General features: G+C 36.7%; 1 pseudogene; it reads right to left on the bottom strand.

Annotated features, from left to right (window-relative positions):
- Nucleotides 1-772: 772 nt before the first annotated feature.
- LOC120150910 lies at nt 773-20,942 on the bottom strand (annotated as a pseudogene).
- Between the last annotated feature and the right edge of the window lie 524 nt (nt 20,943-21,466).

Raw genomic sequence — 21,466 nt, 5'->3', positions numbered from 1 at the left:
AAGTTATAAAATGATCACATGACTATTCATATGTTCTAGTCTAAACTCATCATTTTTCAATTAAAAAATAACAGTTGTTTGAGCTGGATGTTAACATGATGACTGAGATATGATAGTTGTTTTAGATTCTTAGATCATATTTTAATATATCTTTGTCAACAAGTTAACATCCAACTCAAATTGTCGTTAATTTTTAACGAAAAATGACGAGTTTGTAATATATGAATGAATAGTCGGGTGATCATTTTATAACTTTTAATAATCCAAGACTCAACCAATCGACACCCTATCTAATCAAAGGATCATTTATAACTTTTAATTGTCGGAAGATAATAAAACAACACCCAATAATCGAGAGACCATTTGTGTACTTTATTCTTGAAATTAAAGCGATAATTTTTTATCAATACAACATAGGTTAGTTAACGATCTTTTAAGAGGAAATATTACTCTTCCTAAAAGGTCTTAAGTTCGAACAGTTGTGTTTACAGGTTGCTTTTGCAATATCAATAGCTTGAGAAAGTTCTAAAAATATACTACCTCATAATCACCCCAAATTATCAAAAAATTATTTTATTAATCTTTTATTTTCATAAATATTAATTAAATTGATTTACATAAATTTTTTAAAATGCGATATTAAATTAACTACTTTTACTTCTCGTTTTATAAATATTTAATATTAATATTATAAAATGAAAATATTATTTAATTCGAATTCGAGCTAGAGGATGTGCTTAAAACACGTATTATCTTTCAATTTGAGATGCGGTGGAGTTCAAATAGTTTCAATATTTGAAGTAGGGCATAAAATTCTCAAGTTGAATGTATAAAGGACTGAAAACTATAATTCAACCTCTAGGTTTTGAGTTAAAGTATAGGGACAAAAGGCAAAATAAACTTAAAATTTAAAGTTCAGAGACTAAACCATAATATAACTTACAGAATTGAAGTGCAGAGACTAGACTATGTCATCGGCATTACATCTCCGACACATCGGCCTTATCGGTTTTTATGCCGACCCGCGGGTGGGGATCATGTTTAGTGCTTTCAGTAGAAAGGATGTCATGGCAGTTTCGAAGCCTCTCGAATCTGCATCCAACAATATATTAAGCATTCTCGTATCAGATAATATTGAAAGATTCAAGGTTCGGTTTCATGTGACATTGAGGTTTTAACAGAAGAGCTAGGAAAGAGGAACTACCTTCCAGACTTTGAAAAATGGCCGGCACCAAGTTCACTTGAACGACAGCATGTTATCGTCCGTTTTCATATCCCTTAGTTTAGCCACAAACTTTGCAGGTTCAGAGTACATAACTCACGGATCTGCCGCAACATGCTTAAAGATTAGTAGTAGCCTGTGGAGGATATATACCAGATATTTCCGACGGCAGCTACAAGTAATATGTGACGATGAGGATAATTGAAATCATGTGGCGATCCTTTTACTTACCATGTAAGCCGGCCGTAACGAGAATATGAGGATAATTTTGAGCCTTCACCTGCAGAACATAGATATGTTAGAGCCTAAACAAAACCGAGTGAGAAACAGTTAGCTGTACTATAGAACACTGGCCACAAATGCCTGGAGACACAACACTATTAGAGTCTTACATTATCAACTGGCGAATACGACTTCATGTAGTAGTAAAATCTTCCTTCCGAGGGTCACCCATTCCTGTTATAACGAAAACGGTGCAGAGGATAACATGGTGGATCTTACAAAAACTGAAACGACATGCAGAAGAATGAAAATCGGAATCTGTTAGGAGAAAGATAATACCTCCCACTCTGATGTTGTAAGAGGATAGTAGGTCAAGCATTGTAGTCAAGACATCTACGAAAGGCACTCCAGCGACAGCGGCCTTCCACAAATCCGGCCTCATGTGAGAACGGCACCCATAAGCAATCCACCTGCACTTCTGCCCTCAATGCACAATTTTTCCTTTGAACAATACTTCTGTTCAATTAAGAACTCAGCACAAGCGTAAAATCTGTGAATGTATTTTTCTTCTTTAAGAACTTCCCATTCTCATACCACTGCCTCCCCATTTCACCACCTCCACGAATATGAGCTATAGCAAAGACAAACCCGCGATCTAATAAAGACAGCCTTGCTTTGTTGAAGTAAGGATCTACCGATATCTGCTAACAGACAAGAAACAAATATTACATAACTGAAATTAACAAGTACAAACCAAAACTCGGTGAACATTCAACTAAAAGGATAGACCAAATTGATGCAGCAGATAATCATAGACGTGTGTTAGCCATAGTTGCAACGTTTGCCAAATGACACGAGAGAGGACGCCTCAAGAAGTGAAACAAGATGAACAAAAATTGTCTTTCTACACATCACATTAAGATAAACTTCCTCTTAATTCAATATGGTCTAAGGGAACTAAAATTGTGATGAAATAGAAGCAAAATGACTCCAATTGGCAATTAGCACATCTCACAAGAATTTATCCGATTGAATGCATTGTTACCGCTTACCTCGTATGAACCATAACCATAAAGCAACATCGGATCAGATCCATCAAGCTGACAAGATTATTTTGGTACACAATTGATATGGGTATTTGAGTGCCATCTGAAGCCGTAGCCATTTCCTTTCAGTGACATAATTAGATGCTCAAAACGTCCCAGAACCTGAATAAGAGACAACGTACAAAATTAATCGAGTATGATCTGCACACGCAGGACCCAAAGTAAAATGTAATACATTTTCATAAACTTCTATTTTATTCCTGACCAGAAAAAAACAATGGTTTCTGGAAGGAGAATAAGTTATTAACAAAACTGATCAATAACAATTTAAGAACAGATCAAGTCCAAGAACAAAATTTTTCTTAAGTGAAATCTTCAGGAAAAAAGGGAAGGATATTGTCAGAAAAAGCAGAAATTTTTATTACATTCAAGGACCCGAGCAAAAATGTCAGAAACAGGAAGTCACGTATTGCAAGTACAACTATTCCGAAATTTTGGCAACAATAAAGTGAAACTTTTCTTATATTGGAACATCATTAACACTAGTTCTGATCTTGGAAGGTCCAATTTGATATTTAAGTCATTTGGGAAAAACCATGAGCACTTGAATTAAATGCAGTGTGTAAATGAGACCCAAATTATGAGAGAAGGGCATAATGCAACATAAAGCTCCACTTCCTTTTTTTCTCTTTTGATAACAGAAAACTCTAGTTTATTTCTCTATTTTTTTAAAACAAATCTTTTTTTTTGTTAACTGGAATAAAAATACTAAATAAATGAATGGTGTGACATAGTATGTTACTTGAATGAAATACATCCCACATAAGTACTGTAGGTAGTACGTGAACAGAGTGAATCTAATAAAGGAAAATCATTACAACATGGAGGTGGGAAAAGTAAACCACTGATAGCAAAGCACACAAGGCGAGAAGTAGGTAAAAGACAACCACACCCTGTAATTTACTACTAGTAATCACATCTATAGTAATCACATCATGTTGCCAAGTAAGATATTGCACATAACAGTAGTTTTACTATGTTAGATTCTTATTTTGCACAAAGCTTTTCAACTCGTTTCTTATCATGGTTTAACAATCAGTGGTACTTACAGTTTCAATCTTCTTCAAAACAGACTCCCCAGTATTCATGTCATACATACACAGATGGAGGTGTTCTCAATGAGCTATAAGAAAACCGCAAAATGTTGGAGGAAATTGTGATTCCGAAGGATCAATGAGTATACAGGATCAATAAATGAACTGCCTGACCCCCTTGAAGGCATATGAGTGGCTCTTCAACTGCTGGAAGACGGTAAGCAGTAATTTTGGGCAAACCTTTTCACGCTCATAGACAACAAGATGATCACTAAAAGTTGAATATCCTGAATCTTTACATGAGAAGAAAAATAACATGGTAAGAGATAAGACACCGCAAGGAAGACATTTTCAGACAGGAAAGAACCAAAGCTAAGATACTACAAGGCAATTACAAACTTCCATCGCCATCGAGCAAAAAAGATGCATACAAATGAAATAAAAATTTGGAAATGATTGGTAAACTAAATGATCACCATGAAAAAACATCCGTCCACATGGGAGTAAGAAATCAACATTTCCACTTTGCAGTAGAAGCATCATTCACGATTGCAAAATGCAACAAAAACATAATACAATTCGACACACAGTCAAACAGAAAATTTCCAGCTAAACTTTAACTTGTTCTTACGTAGGCTATGATTTAAATAACCACGGTTGTGGACTGATAATATCAATGGTTAAAGCACTAGCTCCTTGCACATATGTCATTTGAATCATTAAATGAACTCATAATTTCTTGCAAAGCAGCCATCATAGAACTGACAATAACCCAAAACAGAAAAATAAATAATTAAGCAAAACGTATTACGATTGACTATGATAATTTTAAAAAAAAATGATATACACATCTAAATAATCATATATTTAAAACTGAAAAAGAAGCCAACATGTCCAAAGAAAAATCAAATTCATGCTTATGAGGAACACAAATGAAAATGAAAACAAGGAATTAGTGAAGGGTCATTGAAGATGGAAAACTTTAGAATTCCTTACGACCTTGCCCTGTGAGGAATAAGAACTGTTGTTGCAGATTATTATCCACTGGACATGCTAGTTAGTTCTGAATTGAAAAATTCATCACTTCTTCTGAATAAAGAAGTGGTTTCCACGATGACTAACAGAGGTATCAATTCCATTTACACGTGGTGTCAAAACCTTAAGGCCTTCTTCCAGCTTGCAAACCTCAAGATAGAAGACAAACCTTGTCATTTTGCTTTCAGATGAAATAAATAAAATTTTCTCACTCTCAGAAGCTTGAAGTTCAAGGGAAAACATATCATCCTTCTCGTGGTAAAGGCATGAGTCATTGCATTGGTCCGACCCCAACTTATGTAACCATGCCTATCATCAGAAATAACAGCAAACAGAGGTTAATGTAGTTCTACTTCAGAAAATGGCAAAATAAGAGGATTGATATTTAGGTTAAACTAAATTTAACCTTTGCCTGCTAACAAAGCATAACAAGAAGCTAAAGGTAACAAGAATATAACTCTACCTGGAATTGAAAAAGGCACATGATTCTATCTAAGAACAATAAGTAGAGGGAAAACTGGAAAGATCTCATGAATATTATATTTATACATGAACACCCAGAAAAGAAAAAGAAAGGTTTATGAGAAGAAAAAATGTGCAATCTTGTATTAAGGTACTTGATACAGGGACACGTGTAACTGTAGGAATTATAAAAATGAACTGTAGATTCTGTAATTATTTTCTGTTTTTTAAATCCTTTATTTTAAGGGATTACATCTCCTAGGATTAGTATCTTTCCTAACTTAGAGTTTTCTAGTTTAGAGGCATAATTTGTATATAAATATGTAATATGTTTCTACTGAAAGGATGCAAGAATAAAATAACAGACTTGTTTGTTTCCTACAGTTTGTTTTCTACTATACAGTCTGTTTTCTTTCTACAGTCTGTTTTTCTACAGTAACAATCTAGAGTTTTTCTCTGAATCATGTAGGGATGGAAACATCCATTTGAAACACAAAACACTAACTATGTAAAATAAATCAGATAGCCAACCTTTAGGTTTCTGATTAGCGATCAATGGAAAGGAAGAAATTAAAAAACAGTTTATTGACATCAAAGAATGCATAAAAGAGTTCCTAGGGGCTCTAAATTAGACGTTTATCACAAAATAAAAATAATCACTAGCTGTTATATGGTCATAATAAATAGGTGTAATTGTTCTCCCTACAATCACTACAAAAGAGATGAAAATGGTATTGATATAGTAACTACTGGAAGAAAACAATATGGAGGGAAAAGAAGGTAACAAATAGAAGGCTGTTATAACATTAAGAAGCATGTGAAAGAAAAAAATGATATACCATATTCAATAGGAACTGAATAGTCGGAAACCATAAGCCATGGAAACTAAAGCAAACTCATTCAACCAAATTAACAGCATAATGCTGGTAACTGGTCATAACGGACCTTAAAAGCACCAATGCTGTAAAAACCATGTTCTTGAGCCTTAACATTCTCATCCAAAATTACATGCTCTGGCGGAGCGCCGGGACCTGTAGGCATGGTATCGTGAACAGATGGTGGAACATCACTATTAGGAACAGGGCGCCTGCAGTATTGAACATATTCCTTTCCTTCCAATGTCCTTGAATAATAATAATAAGGTCCTTTTCGCAAAGGTGCAGATATATCGTCCTCTTTGATTCGACCTCTAATCTCAGCATAAATTTGATCTTCAGTTTTTTTAGTTCCTACATCAGTGTTCTTACATTCAATAAAATACTACGAACATGGAACAGTAATTAACAGAAGAAGTGAATGCAACTCAAAATTTTCAGAACAAAATAGTAGCAGAGTTGCTTTTCAACATTTTCAAGAAACAAACAGAAATTTGAGGAATCGGATAGATAGATATATAGTCAACAATTACGAGAAAGAAATGGATAGATATATAGTCAACGATTACGAGAAAGAAATAGAGTGGAGGAAGTGGATATATACGACTCCACCTCTAAATCTCAGCATAAATTTCATCTTCAATTTTTTTGGTTCCAAAACCACTAGCTTTATGTACAGTAAAATGTTAAGCAAAAATGGAAGAGTAATTTAACCACAGAAGTGAATACAACCAAATATAGTTTCAGATCAAAACAGTAGCAAAGTAGCTTTTAAAAAAGAGAAAATCGCCTCAGTGACCAAAAATGCCTTATAATACGATTTTAATAATTTTTCCGGATTTGCCAAAATGACCAACAAAATCGCAATGCAATCGCTCGCAACGCGATCATTATCGCAAATTCGCGTTGCATTTCGCGTTACGATAGTTGGAAATCGCGTTGCGATGGTCTACAGTGTCGTTGCGATTTTCCCAATTCGCATGCGAATAAGTAAATCGCAACGCGAATTGGGCATCGCAATGCGATACTAACTATCGCAATGCGATACTTACTATCGCAATGCGATAATACAAAATCGCAACGAAATACTGACTTTCGCAACGCGATTCTGACTTTCGCAACGCGATTTACATAGCGCCATTCGTATTAACGCGTATTTTTTTTTCAAATTCCAAACACGAATTTTTCTTAATAAATCGGAAACTGAACCGTCCACAGTAATCGCAACTCATAACTCAAACCCAAAATCACAACACTCAGTCCCATCTCCATCTCTCACTCTCTACGGCGAAATCCGTCCCCATCTCCGAAGATTTCCGTCCCCATCGCCGGCGAAATCCCTCACAACCATTCACAGTCAAAATCCCTCACAATCATTCAGAAATGGAAAATCAACCTCCGAGGGTTAGTTTTTTTATTTTTATTTTGAAATTTTTGCATTATTTTAGGTTTTCATATTGAGATTGATGAAAGTTTACTGGTAATTTCATAATAGATTAACCATTTCACTTAGATTTCTTATTAAATTCATTCGATTGCTGCCATCTGCTAATTGTTTAGCCTGTGAAGTTAGTATTGTCTTTGTTTTGTCTTTTGGTTGAAATATGCAGAAGAAGAATAGTTTCGAGAATGAAAATCGGCAACGCGGAAATAACTATCGCAACGCGAAATAAAAATCACACGCAAAACCAAAATCGCATTGCGATTTTCATTTCGCGTTGCGATTCTCTCGTTGCGATAGTCATTTCCGCGTTGCGATTCTCATTATCTCGTTGCGATTTTCATTTCAACCAAAAGACAAAACAGTGTTGCAAATTTTAGTTTCAAGAATAAACTACTATTTATGTTTATTGTTTTTGGTATATCTTGACAGTGTAGTTTTTGATATATCTAACTTGGTATGTTTATTGTTTTTGTAGAAATTTTTTTCGGCTTCATTGACATTAAGGAATAAAGTTAGCCTAGCCACTACAATTGCTTCGAAGCTTTCACCTGCACAAAGAAAATTGTTTGAAGAAACCTGCTTCGGGCCATGGCTGAGAGTACAGCATCCGGTGGAGATGCTAATTTGACCCATTTGTGGCTTCAAGACCATGACTAGCGATCTACCCGACAGTATACAATGTGGTGAAGAGATATGGTTTCATTTTCCACCGGCGTATACTTGTTTTGGGCGGAAGGAGTTCTGCTTAATCACTGGTCTACGATTCGGACACGATGATGTAGGCCGGTAACTCGTCATATCATCCGCCCATCATGGTTATCCAGGGTTTTTTCCTGATGAGTCAATAGAGAAGCCGAACTTACACGTCGACGACATGAAGAAATTGTTTAATAGGAAAGATGGTTTTACTCGGATGAATGACTCGATGTTGTCCGAGTATGCCTTCTTACTTTTGTTCCTCAGGAGCTAATATTATTGGTAGAGGACCTAAATGCATGGAATCTGTTTTCGTGGGGTTCGTATATATGGAAAGCTACCTGGACTAAGTTGTCGTCTGCCTTTGATGACCGCAAAAGTTTACGGGGCGATGGGTCGAAATACACTTTGTCAGGCTTTGTTTGGGCCTTTAAGGTAGAATTTCTATATAATGTTTTCAAAATTATAATTAATTATTTAATAATACTAATGTTTGTTATTATATTGTTTGTAGATTTGGATATTCGAGGCCTTTCCCGCCATGAAGACATATGCAATAAAAACTTCAAATGATATTCCCAGGGCTATTTCCTGGAAGAGGAACGTCTGTTGGATTGGGAAGACTTAATACCATATGCGACAATAAATAATGTAAGTTAACACAAATACTATCATATATAACAAGTTATAATAGTAGAGTTTAACTTTGTTTGAGTTTTTATATTTTTAGGAGGCTAACATTCCATTAATAGACTGACACCCACGGAGGCTGAGCTTGCCACTGATTGGTGGCAAGCTAGTCAGCATTTTCTTGATGGCACGAAATGATGAGCAGCCTCCACTTCCTCCACTTCGAGAGCCATCACCTCACCCAGAGCCATCACCTGATCGACCCGACTATATACCTCTACAACGAGAGCCATCACCTATCCCGTCACATCATCGAGCCTCTTCTCCACCATCACCTCAAGATAGGCGACCGGCAAAGATGCCACGACTTCTATCTCCCTGTTCTCCACCTCCACGGGATAAGTCAAGGGAGTTACGTGATGAGGTCAATGCCTTGCGTGAGGAGATCGGTACTCTACTCGATAACGATGGTGCATGGCGTGTGGAGGTGTCTACTTTACGTGGTGAGGTTTCCGCTCTACGTGAGATGGTAGTATCATTGCAGAATGAGGTTCATACTCTACGCAACGAGGTAAGTTTAAGATTTTCCATATTTAACTTGATGATAAATTTACTCGTAATTTCACTTAAATTAACCATTTCACTTAGATTGCTTAGTAAATTTATTCGGTTGCTGCCAATACTGCTAAATTGTTTATTAACACTGTGAAGTTAGTATTTGTCTTTTTGTTTTGTCTTTTGGTTGAAGTAAATTTATTCGGTTGCTGCCAATTCTGCTAAACTGTGTATTCTTTAACACTGTGAAGTTAGTATTTGTCTTTATTTTGTCTTTTGGTTGAAAGTTTGAAATATATTTGTATTCTTTAACACCGATAAGGTGGATGCTTTACGTCGGGTTTTTCTTGCACGATAGAGTTCACGCATCAGACGGCGTGCACGTGCTATTAAGTCTTCGTATACCCCAATAGTGCGAAGACACCGCAAGAAGAAGCCCGACTCGCCTGTCATCCCTCAAGAGTCCACTCCTATCGTTGAAATTCCTCGAGAGTCCCCTCCCACCGTTCAAGAGGCCACTGTCATCCCTCAAGAGTCCACTCTTATCGTTGAAGAGGCCCCTATCATTCCTCGAGAGTCCCCTCCCACCGTTCAAGAGGCCACTGTCATCGTTGAAGAGGTCCCTCCCACCATTCAAGAGCCCGATTCACATGGCGTCATATGTAGGATTCTTGAGAAACCCTCTGACATGCCGGACATGATGGATTCAAGTTGGCTCTCGTATGAGTTACCGGCCAGTACCATACCGGTATCTGAAGTGGAGAGGAAACAACTACCGGACACAATTCTGGATAACACCCTTTGGGCTAAGACCGCAGTTGATTTTTATCTACATGAGCGAAGCCAGGGGTGTTTCACTGACATATACAAGCTCAATGATGATATCTATTTGTTGCTTGATCGGTCTTGGTGGGGCATATTATTAGGGGTCGAAGACAATGGCTATTTCGATGGAGGGGTAAGTCTTATATTTTTCTTATATTTTAATTTGATTATTTTTTTGTAAATTTATGTAAGTTACTAATATATGTCTTTTTTTGTAAAACAGCATATCGATGCGTGGGTATCACGTCTTCTAATAATTAGGAAACTTAAGGAAAATAAAAGAAATACACGATATACAACTATGCCGACGTCTTTTAACGCCGTTCACTTGAAGAATCAACGAATGAATCATTTGCGTTGGGCAATGGACAAGCTAAACTTTATCCTGCATGGTGGGAGGTCGATAAGGTTAGTGTTTATTTTAGATTGAGTTTAAAGGTATTCATAAATAAGTGCGCAAATGAATGAATTATTACTTATGATTGCAGGTGTTTATCCCTGTTTTGGAACGTAACCATTGGCTTCTCGTCGAGCTTCAGATCCCATCCCTTAAGGCAATAGTATATGACAGCATGATAAATTACATATCATTGGCTGATTTAAGAGATATTATTAAGGAATGGAGCTCTTATTTGGCTAAATTCTTGGATGCGATAAATTATTGGACTCGTTCTGGAAACAAGAAGCCAAAGAAGCTCAATATACAGTTAGCAGAGACGAGACCGCACCACAACAAACGAAGGACCCAGAGGGGATTGTGGTCCTCTCGTATGCTTGGCGTTGGACCGTTTGATCACAGGAAGTATAAGTATCTACCTCCCACCGATATAGATAGAGCTGCAGTAGGCTTGTGGTTTCGACATTATATGGCTAGATCAATATATACGAGACGCTGCCTACCTGTATCCGCGTTATAAAAATATCCATAAACAATTGGTATGTTTATAGGCTTGTGGTTTGAAAATGTTTGGTTAAGTACCTAGAATTCAATAATTTGCTGTTTGTAGGTTTTAGATGTGTATAAAGTGTTGTTTGAGCAAATGTTTGGTTTATGCAGGTTAATCTCAGAAGTGAGCTGTGTGAAAATGATGTATGGCTGCAAAAGTTGATTCAATAGTAGAAGTGTTATTTTCTCTAATAATTATTACTTATTTTTTGATTGTTTAATTGATTTGTAAAAGGTGATTTGTAAAAGTTGATTTGTTTAATTGATGTTAACATAATTCTTATTTGTGCTTGTTTAATTGATTGAAATGTAATGGTTGATTTTGTTGATTTCAATCTGCATTATGTTGAAGGCAAAAAGTACTATCGCAATGCGAAATGAAAATCGCAACGAGAGAATCGCAACGCGAAATTAAATTCGCGTTGCGATTTTCATTTCGCATTGCGATTCCCTCGTTGCGATTTTCATTTCGCATTGCGAAATTAGCGTTGCGATTTTCATTTCGCATTGCGATTCTCTCGTTGCGATTTTCATTTCGCATTGCGATAGTAATTTTCGCGTTGCGATAGACATTAAGATGATTGTCTATTAAGTGATAACAACTGAACAGATCATAGCAATTTTCAAACTCAAGTTACTAATACATGCCTAACTGAAATGTTAAAAGTTCACACATAAAATCTACATAATACAACGTTTGCATTTAAAAATCACCTAAGTTAACAGTCCCAAAAGGTGAAGCCAGTTGTGATTGGGATTTTAAAGATGATTGCGATTTTGATTGCCTTTTTCTTGACACCGTATGAGCTTTGGATTTTGATGATGATCCATATTTTGGTAGAGGAAAAGATGATTGTGATGGCACTGGTGATCCACATGTCAACCTTGTATGACCACTTTCCTTGCACCGACTACATGTCGATCTCTTCTTCTCTTCACCCTTAGACGGTATACGATCGTGACTTTTTGGTCGGCCAGGTAGCCTTCTGTCCATGGCTGGTGGCAAAACTGTTTGTAAGTCATCTGGTATGTCCCACTCAGAAGGATGTGGAATAGGGTATACAATCTCGGCATAAGTCTGTCGATATACTTCTGTAGTGTAGCAATCCATAACGTATGTGCTTGAATCATCTTGGTTTAGATGAAGAGCAACTTTTATAACATGGCCACACGGATAACCAGATGTTTGCCATTTCATACAACTACACGTCCTTGCATTTAGATCGACAAGCCCATTTAAGTTATTATCCAGTACTTCAAACAAAGTGTTTGAACATGGTTCAACTCTCCATGACGTTGACTTCACAACACGTTTCGTTATCTTTTTTTTCAGTCCATGGTGTAACACGATGTTCCAATGTTCCTGTAAATTTAAATAAATAATACTTAGTAAAATATATGATAAGTTACGAATTCAAAGAAATAATACCTGCATGGTTTCTTTCTTGTAGTACCACTGTTGAATAGAGGCTCGAAAAAACTCCATTAACATAGTAATGGGTAATTTCCGGGAATGACGACTTAGAGCGTTGATTGATTCTGCACTATTAGACGTCATGAAAACCATTTCTTGCTCCAAGTTGATGTACTCTTGACCATCTTTCAAACCCGACATCTTCTAGTGTTTGAGCACACTGAGGCAAAACACGTCTTAAACAGTTTATATGCTTATTGAAATCCACTTCCCGATAAGCTTTTACAGCCTTCCAGTATGTCCATTTGTGCTTTTTTATACCAGCAGACCTTGATTTTAGATTTCTATACAAAATGAACACCACAAAGTCCATGAAAAGCATCTGGAAACACCTTCTAACAGCGTTGTCAATTGAGTTTGCCCTATCGGATATGATTGTCAGATTGCTAATAGGACCTATGCAATCCCTAAGATGCCCCATAAACCATGTCCATGAATCAGAGGTTTCAGATTTGCCAACCCCGTAAGCTATTGGCAATATCCCATTGTTAGCATCCATGGCTACTGCTAATAAGTTTACTCTAAGGTATCGACCTTTCAAATGTGCTCCGTCAACTATAATAACTGGGCGCATGCAAGTATAAACGAACGAATCTACAAATAATATACACAAGAAATATAATCATTTAAATATGAAATGCATGTAACTAACAGAAATGAGTCAATAGAATTATATTGATTTACTAACCGCAGCACCAATGGCGATAAACAGCAACTCAAAGCGTCCATCTCTATCTGTTTTGATATGAGTTATCGACCCAGGATTTTTCAGCTTTAAATTGTGACAATAAGCCGGCAGTTGGGCAAACGATGCTTCTGGCGACCCCCTCAACAATTCCAAGGCATAACATTTGGCTCTCCAAGCTTGAGAATATGATATACTAATCTTGAACCGAGCATTCATGTCAGTCATAATTTCATGTCCCCGATATACCCTGCCATTCAAAAACATTAACTTAGCCAGAAAACCACCCAACACCTTTTTGTTTGCCTGTCTATGGTTAGGAAAAACTTGGGTTCTTGAACATGTATGTTTATCAATAAAAGTCCTAACTTGAAACATTTCGCAATCTTTTATCCTCTTTGCAATCATACGCCACGTACAGTTTTTGTCAATCATACACCTTGTTTCGAAACGATATTTGCTTGATTTGTTAACTTTTAGTTGATAGCCATCTTCCACACATTTCGTATACAAAGCTATCTTCAAGTCTTCCTTTGTATCAAAACAATCATCTTTCTTGATACGAATAACTTTTGTGTAACAATCAACTGCTTCTTTACCAACTCTTCTTCCGGTATCTGAAGTAATTCTGGCATATTCCAGTTATACTCCCGTGGCATTTTCTTTTCTTCGGGGACTTTTTCTTATTCTTTTTCTTCTTCTTTTTCTTCTTCAGGATTATATGAATTACAGAATGGATGTTCAACATGTTCATTCACAGCCTCTACTTCCTCCTCATTATCATCAACAACATCTTCCTCGACAACGGTTGTTTCATCATCAAAATTCGGGTATTGACCAATATCAAAATCATTACACGCATGGTCTGTTTCTTCTTCTGAAACATCATCAAAATCCGAGTATTGACCAATATCAAAGTCCGGGTATTGACCAAGATCAAATTTCGAATACTGACTAGTACTCACAATTTTTTCTCTTGGCTCATCATCGTCTAATTGGTCAATTCGAAAACCGGAATTTGGTGCTGAAAGTTGATTGGGATTTGGATTAGAGAAAGGTTGTGGGTTTTGAGAAAAACTTAGTTGATTACTACCCGCTACTGACCCAACAATACTACTTCTAGGTTCAACAACATACAATGTAACATCATCACTTGAAACACTAATGTAAGCAATGAATCGTTCAATATCTTCATTGTCGGTTAACAAATAAACTTTACCATTCCTCTGATAAGATAGCCTAAATCCACTTAGGGGCTCTAAATTCAATTTCTTTGAAACACGTAACATTAGAGTTTCATAAGTTAACTTTTTTAATGACAGTTTTAGTTGAAGATTCATGGGTAAGGCATATATTGTAAAACACCATGAACATTCTCCCATGACCCTCCAAAACACAAATCTATCCAAACATGATCAACATTAGATGATTTCATGGTTGTAAATTAATTTACTAAACAAACAAGCTGCGAAACTAAGACCTGTTGTTGGATGGGGAAGGATGTAGGAACGGATGTCGCCGGAGAGAGTGATAAATGGAGATGAAATGAGTTACGATTTAGGGATTTAGGTTATGAGTTGTTGCTTCTGCGTAGATATATACACAAAAAATTTGTGTTGCGAAACTAAAACCTATTGCGAACTTTGAAAATCGCATTGCGATTCTGTATTATCTCGTTGCGAAAGTAAGTATCGCGTTGCGATTTTCCTAATTCGCAATGCGAATAAGTAAATCGCAATGCGAATTTGGAAAATCGCAATGCGATACTGACTATCGCAATGAGATAATACAAAATCACAACGAGATTCTGACTTTCGCAACGAGATTCTGAAAATCGCAATCATCTTCAAAATCCCAATCACAACCGGCTTCACCTTTTGGGACTGTTAACTTAGGTGATTTTAAATGCAAACGTTGTATTATGTGTATTTTATGTGTGCACTTTTAACATTTTCAGTTAGGCATGTATTAGTAACTTGAGTTTGAACATTGCTATAATCTGTTCAGTTGTTATCACTTATTAGACATTCATTTGACTATCGCAACGGGGAAATCGCAACGCGAAAATGGCTATCGCAATTCGAAATGAAAAATCGCAACGCGAAAATGGCTATCGCAACTAGAAAATCGCAATGCGAAATGAAAATCGCATTGCGATTTCTCGTTGCGATTTCATTTCGCATTGCGATTTTCATTTCGCATTGCGATTTTCTCGTTGCGATAGTCAGTTTCCTGTTGCGATAGTCTGTTTTGCCTTCAACATAATGCATATTGAAAATCAACAAATCAACTATTACATTTCAATCAATTAAACAAGAACAAATAAGAATTATGTACACATCAATTAAACAAATCAACATTTACAAATCATCTTTTACAAATCAATTAAACAATCAAATAATAATAATAATTCTTATTTCTTCATAAGTAATTGAATCAATAAATCAACAACTTTGTGACCCCGTACATCCATTTCACGCAGCTCACTTAAGGATTAACCTGCATAAACCAAACATTTGCTCAAACAAGACTTCCTACACATCTAAAACCTACAAACATCAAATTATTGAATTCTAGGTATTTAACCAAACATTTTCAAACCAAAAGGAGTATATATGTTAACAAAACTTGCATTTGACTTACCAATTAACAATGGACACTTTCATAAGGCGGATGCAGGTAGGCAGCGTCTCGAATATATTGCTCTAGCCATATAATGCCGAAACCACAAGCCTACTGTAGCTCTATCTCTATCGGTGGGAGGTAGAAACTCTGTGCTTCCCGTCGTCAAACGCGCCAAGCACAAGCATATGAAAGGACCACAATCCCCTCTGGTTCCCGGCGATTGTTGTGGCGCGGTCTCATCTCTGACAACTATGACATTGAACTTCTTTGGCTTCTTGTGTCCAGAATGAGTCCAATAATTAATCACATCCAAGAATTTAGCCAAATGAGAGCTCCATCCCTTGATCATATCTCTCAAATCAGACAGTGATATGTAATTTATCATGCTATCATACACTATTATCTTCAGGGATGGGAGCTGAAGTTGGACGAGAAGCCAATGACGATATTCCAAAACAGGGATAAACACCTGCAATCATAAGTAATAATTCATTTATTTGCGCACTTATTTATGAACACCTTTAAAAAAAATTAAAAAATAAACACTAACCTTATCGACCTCCCACCATGCAGGATAAAGTTTAGCTTGTCCATTGCCCAACGAAAATGATTCATCTCGTTGATTCTTCAAGTGAACTGCGTGAAAAGCCGCCGGCATTATTGTATATCGCGAATTTTTTTTATTTTTCCTAAGCTTCCTTATTATTAGTAGACGTGACACCCACGCATCGATATGCTGTTTTACAAAAAAAAAATACATATATTAGTGAATTACATTAATTTTTAAAAAAATTAATCAAAATCATATATAAGAAAAATATAAGACATACCTCCCTAACGAAATAGCCACTGTCTTCAACCCCTAATAGCACACCCCACCAAGACCGATCAAGCAACAAAAACATTGCATCGTTGAGTTTGCTTATGTCAGTGTAACACCCTTAGCTCCGCTCATGTAGATAAAAATCAACTGCGGTCTTAGCCCAAAGGGTATTATCCACAATTGTTTCCGGTAGTTGTCTCCTCTCCACTTCAGATACCGGAAGGGTACTAGTCGGTAACTCATACGAGAGCCAACTCTCATCCATCATGTCCGGAACCGGTGGGGGTTTCTCAATACTTCGATATATTACCCCATGTGAATCGGACTCTGGAATGGTGGGAGGGACCTCTTCAACGATGACAGTGGCCTCTTGAACGGTGGGGGGACTCTTGAGGGAGGATAGGGGCCTCTTGAACGATTGGAGGGGACTCTTGAGGGATGACAGGTGAGTCGGGCTTCTTCTTGCGGAGTCTTCGCACCATTGGGGTGAACGGAGATGTAATAGCACGTCCACGCCGTCTGATGTGTGAACTCCGTCGTGCAAGGAAAACCCGACGTAAATCATCCACCTTATCGGGCCGCTAAAAAAAATTAATACATAAATCAGTAAATAAACAGACATGATATTAAACAAAGACAAATATGTTTCAAACTAGCATTGTATTCACCCAAGTCATTATTCTATCATAGTTCATAAAATGCTCAGATAACATTCCAGAAGTAAGCACTTATATAAACATTTAAAAGGACAACATATATAAACATTCCAGAAGAAGAATAGTTTACTTTCGCAACACGAAACTTAAAATCGCAACGCGAAAATGACTATCGCAACGCGGAAATGGCTATCGCAATGCGAAATGAAAATCGCAACGACAAAATCGCAATGTGAAATGAAAATCGCAACGACAAAATCGCAATACGAAATGAAATCGCAACGACAAAATCGCAACGCGAAACACAAATCGCATTGTGATTTTCATTTCGCGTTGCGATTTTATCGTTGCGATTTCATTTCGCATTGCGATTTTGTCGTTACGATTTTCATTTCGCATTGCGATAGCCATTTCCGCGTTGCGATAGTCATTTTCGTGTTGCGAAAGTAAACTATTCTTCTTCTGCAAATTGAAACTTGAATGGATTGCATTACTTCAACCAAAAGACAAAAACAAAACCAAAAACAAATACTAACAAAAACAGTTTAGCAGTATTGGCAGCAACCGAATGAATTACGAGTATGAAAAATCTTAAACTTACCTCGTTGCGTAGAGTATGAACCTCATTATACAACGATGCTACCATATCACGTAGAGCGGCTACCTCACCGCGTAATGTAGACACCTCAACACGCCATGCACCATCGTCTTTGCGTAAAGTATCGACCTCCTCACGTAAGGCATTGACCTCATCACGTAACTCCCCTAACTCATCCCGTTGAGGTGGAGGTGGAGAACAGGGAGATAAACGTCGTGGCATCTTTGCCGGTCGCCTATCTTGCAGTGATGGTGGAGAAGAGGCTCGATGATGTGACAGAATAGGTGATGGCTGTCGTTGTGGAGGTGTATAGTCGGGTCGATCAGATGATGGCTCTGGGTGAGGTGATAGCTCTGGGCGAGGTGATGGCTCCCGAAGTGGAGGCTGCTCATCAACCGTTCCATCAAAAAAATGCTTACTAGCTTGCCACCAATCAGTGGCAAGCTCAGCTTCCGTGGGTGTCAGCCTCTGTAGAGGAGTGTTGGCCTCCTAACAATATAAAAGCTCAAACAAAGTTAAACGTGTACTAGTAATAACTTGTTTATAAACATATGGTAGTATTTATGTTAACTTACATTATTTATTGTCGTATACCGTAGTAAATCTTCTCATTGCAAGGTCCGTTTCCTCTTCCAGGAAATAGCCCTGGGAATATCATTTGAAGTTTTTATTGCATATGTCTTCATGGCGGGAAAGGCCTCAAATATCCAAATCTACAAACAATATAATAACAAACATTAGTAATTGTTAAATAATTACTTATAATTTTGGAAACATTATATAAAAATTCTTACCTTAAAGGCCCAAATAAATCCTGTCAAAGTGTATTTGGAACCATCGCCATGCAAACTTTTTCGATCATCCAAGGCAGACGATAACTTATTCCATGTAGCTTTCCATAAATACGAGCCCCACGAAAACAGGTTCCACGTATTTAGGTCTTCTACCAATTTGATTAGATCATTTGGAATAGGTTGTCTGGCCTCTCTGCCTAAAAAGCCGGCATGCAAAAGAATTAGAAGGCATACTCGGACAACGTCGACGTCATCCATCCGAGTAAAACCATCTTTCTTATTCAACAATCTTGTCAGGTCTTCTACGTGTAGATTCGGCCTCTCCAGCTCAAGAAAAACCCGGGATAGCCATGATGGGCGGGTAATGTGTCTAGTGTACCAACCTACATCATCGTGTCCGAAGCGTAGACCGGTGATTAAGCAAAACTCCTCCCGCCCAAAACACGTATACGCCGGTGGAAAATCAAACCATATCTCTTCATCACGACGTTGTATAGTCTCTGGTAGATCACTAGTCATGGTTTGAAGAAACAGGTGTGTCAACATCGCATCTCCACCGGGATGTTGTACTTTCAGCCATGGCCCGAAGCATGTATCCTCAAACATTTTTCTTTGTGCAGGTGAAAGCTTCGACGCAATTGTTTTGGCCAGGCTGACTTTATTTCTTAAGGTCAATTGAGTCGAATAAAAGTTCTACAAAAACAATAAACATACTAAGTTAGATATACCAAAAACTACACTGTGAAGATATACCAAAAACAATAATAAACATAAAGAGTAGTAGTTTATTCTTCAAACTTAAATTTGCAACACTGTGAATTTCGTATTTGTCTTTGTATTTTGGTTGAAGTAATGCAATTCATTCAAGTTTCAATTTGCAGAAGAAGAATAGTTTCTGAAAATGAAAATCGCAACACGAAAATGACTATCGCAACGCGAATTTGACTATCGCAACGAGAGAATCGCAACGCGAAACTAAAATCGCGTTGCGATTTGCATTTCGCGTTGCGATTCTCGGTTTATTTAATAAGCAATCTAAGTGAAATGGTTAATCTATTATTGAAATTACCAGTAAACTTATAATCAATTTCAATATGAAAAACCTAATAATAATGCAAAAATTTCAAAAAGAAAATAATTAAAAAAACTAACCCTCGTTGGTTGATTTGGTTGATTTTCCATTTTTGATTGTGAGGGTGGCTCTGAGAGATGGAGATAGACGGATTTCGCCGGAGATGGGGACGGATTTCGTCGGAGATGGGTGAGAGAGTGAGAGATGGAGATGGGACTGAGTTGTGATTTTATGTTTTAGGTTATGAGTTGCGATTACGGGATATACTGTGGACGGTTCAGTGTTCCAATATATTAATATTCGTGTTTGGAATTTAAAAATAAAATACTTGGCCAGGATACTAATGGCGCTTTGAAAATCGCATTGCGATTATATATTATCGCGTTGCGAAAGTCAGAATCGCGTTGCGAAAGTCAGTATCTCGTTGCGATTTTGTATTATCGCATTGCGATAGTAAGTATCGCATTGCGATAGTCAGTATCACATTGCGATTTTCTCAATTCGCGTTGCGATTTACTTATTCGCATTGCGAATTGGGAAAATCGCAACGACACTGTAGACCATCGCAACGCGATTTTCAACTATCGCAACGCGAAATGCAACGCGAATTTGCGATAATGGAGATCGCGTTGCGAATTAGCGATCGCATTGCGATTTTGTTGGTCATTTTGACAAATCCGAAAAAAGTTGATTAAAATCGTATATTATATGAGAATTTTGGTCACTGAGGCGATTTTCTCTTTAAAAAATTCCGAGAAACCAATAGAAATTTGAGTAAATCAATATATAGAAAACATACCGGACATCATGGCCTCGCAATATGCGTTTTCTTTTTGAAGATAAGAGAGAACTCCAGGGTCCTTGCGGGAGTCATCGCGAAGCCAGTAGTAATTGTCGACTCTAACGTCCCCCACCAACTCCATCTCGTGCTTGATTTTCTCGGCCAATGGCGGAAATGGAGGCTGAGGCAGAGAGCTCATGATGGCTGTTGACAGGAAGCAACACGACAGCTAGCTTTTTGGATGGGAGGCGAGGATGTGATGAGAATAAAAATAGCAGCAGTCGGAGATGCAGAGCTCCCCCTATGAAAATGGAATTCATATATGGTGTCGCGAATTTCGCATTTGGAATTTTCTAATTCCTTAAATTTTGCAATATGTTCTATTTTTATTTTTAAAAAAATATTAATCAAGACAAATAATATTTGTCAGATTATTTTACTGAATAATATTTTATTTCCACTTAACGCATTTTTTTCCTCCAGAAAATTATTATTTTTCCCAAACAATATGTTAAGGTAAAATAAAAATAATTTAGATAATACATTTATTTTATGTTAAACTTTATCATTAACATCACTATTATATATAAATTATAAATTTAACACAAATATTTCAATTAGGAATGTTCATCGTTGATTAAATAACTATAAACTAAATTAATTAATCGAATAACTAGAAACTAAATTAATTAATAATTAAAATTTCTTTTAAAATTTAATTATTAATTTATTTAATTCAAAAATCAATCAGTTAATTGAAATAACAAAAAAAATATCAAATATTAAATACATTATATATATATATATATATATATATATATATATATATATATATATATTAAGTTCAACTCCATTAAAAATCAAGATCCAAAAACTTTCAAAAACTAATTTAACTTCAACCCAAAT

The sequence above is a fragment of the Hibiscus syriacus genome, unplaced genomic scaffold (genome assembly GCF_006381635.1).
Source record: "Hibiscus syriacus cultivar Baekdansim isolate YM2019G1 unplaced genomic scaffold, ASM638163v2 tig00111027_pilon, whole genome shotgun sequence".
Lineage (NCBI taxonomy): Eukaryota > Viridiplantae > Streptophyta > Magnoliopsida > Malvales > Malvaceae > Hibiscus > Hibiscus syriacus.
Note: the sequence above shows the minus strand (reverse complement) of the source record. Positions and strands in the feature narration are given on the sequence as shown.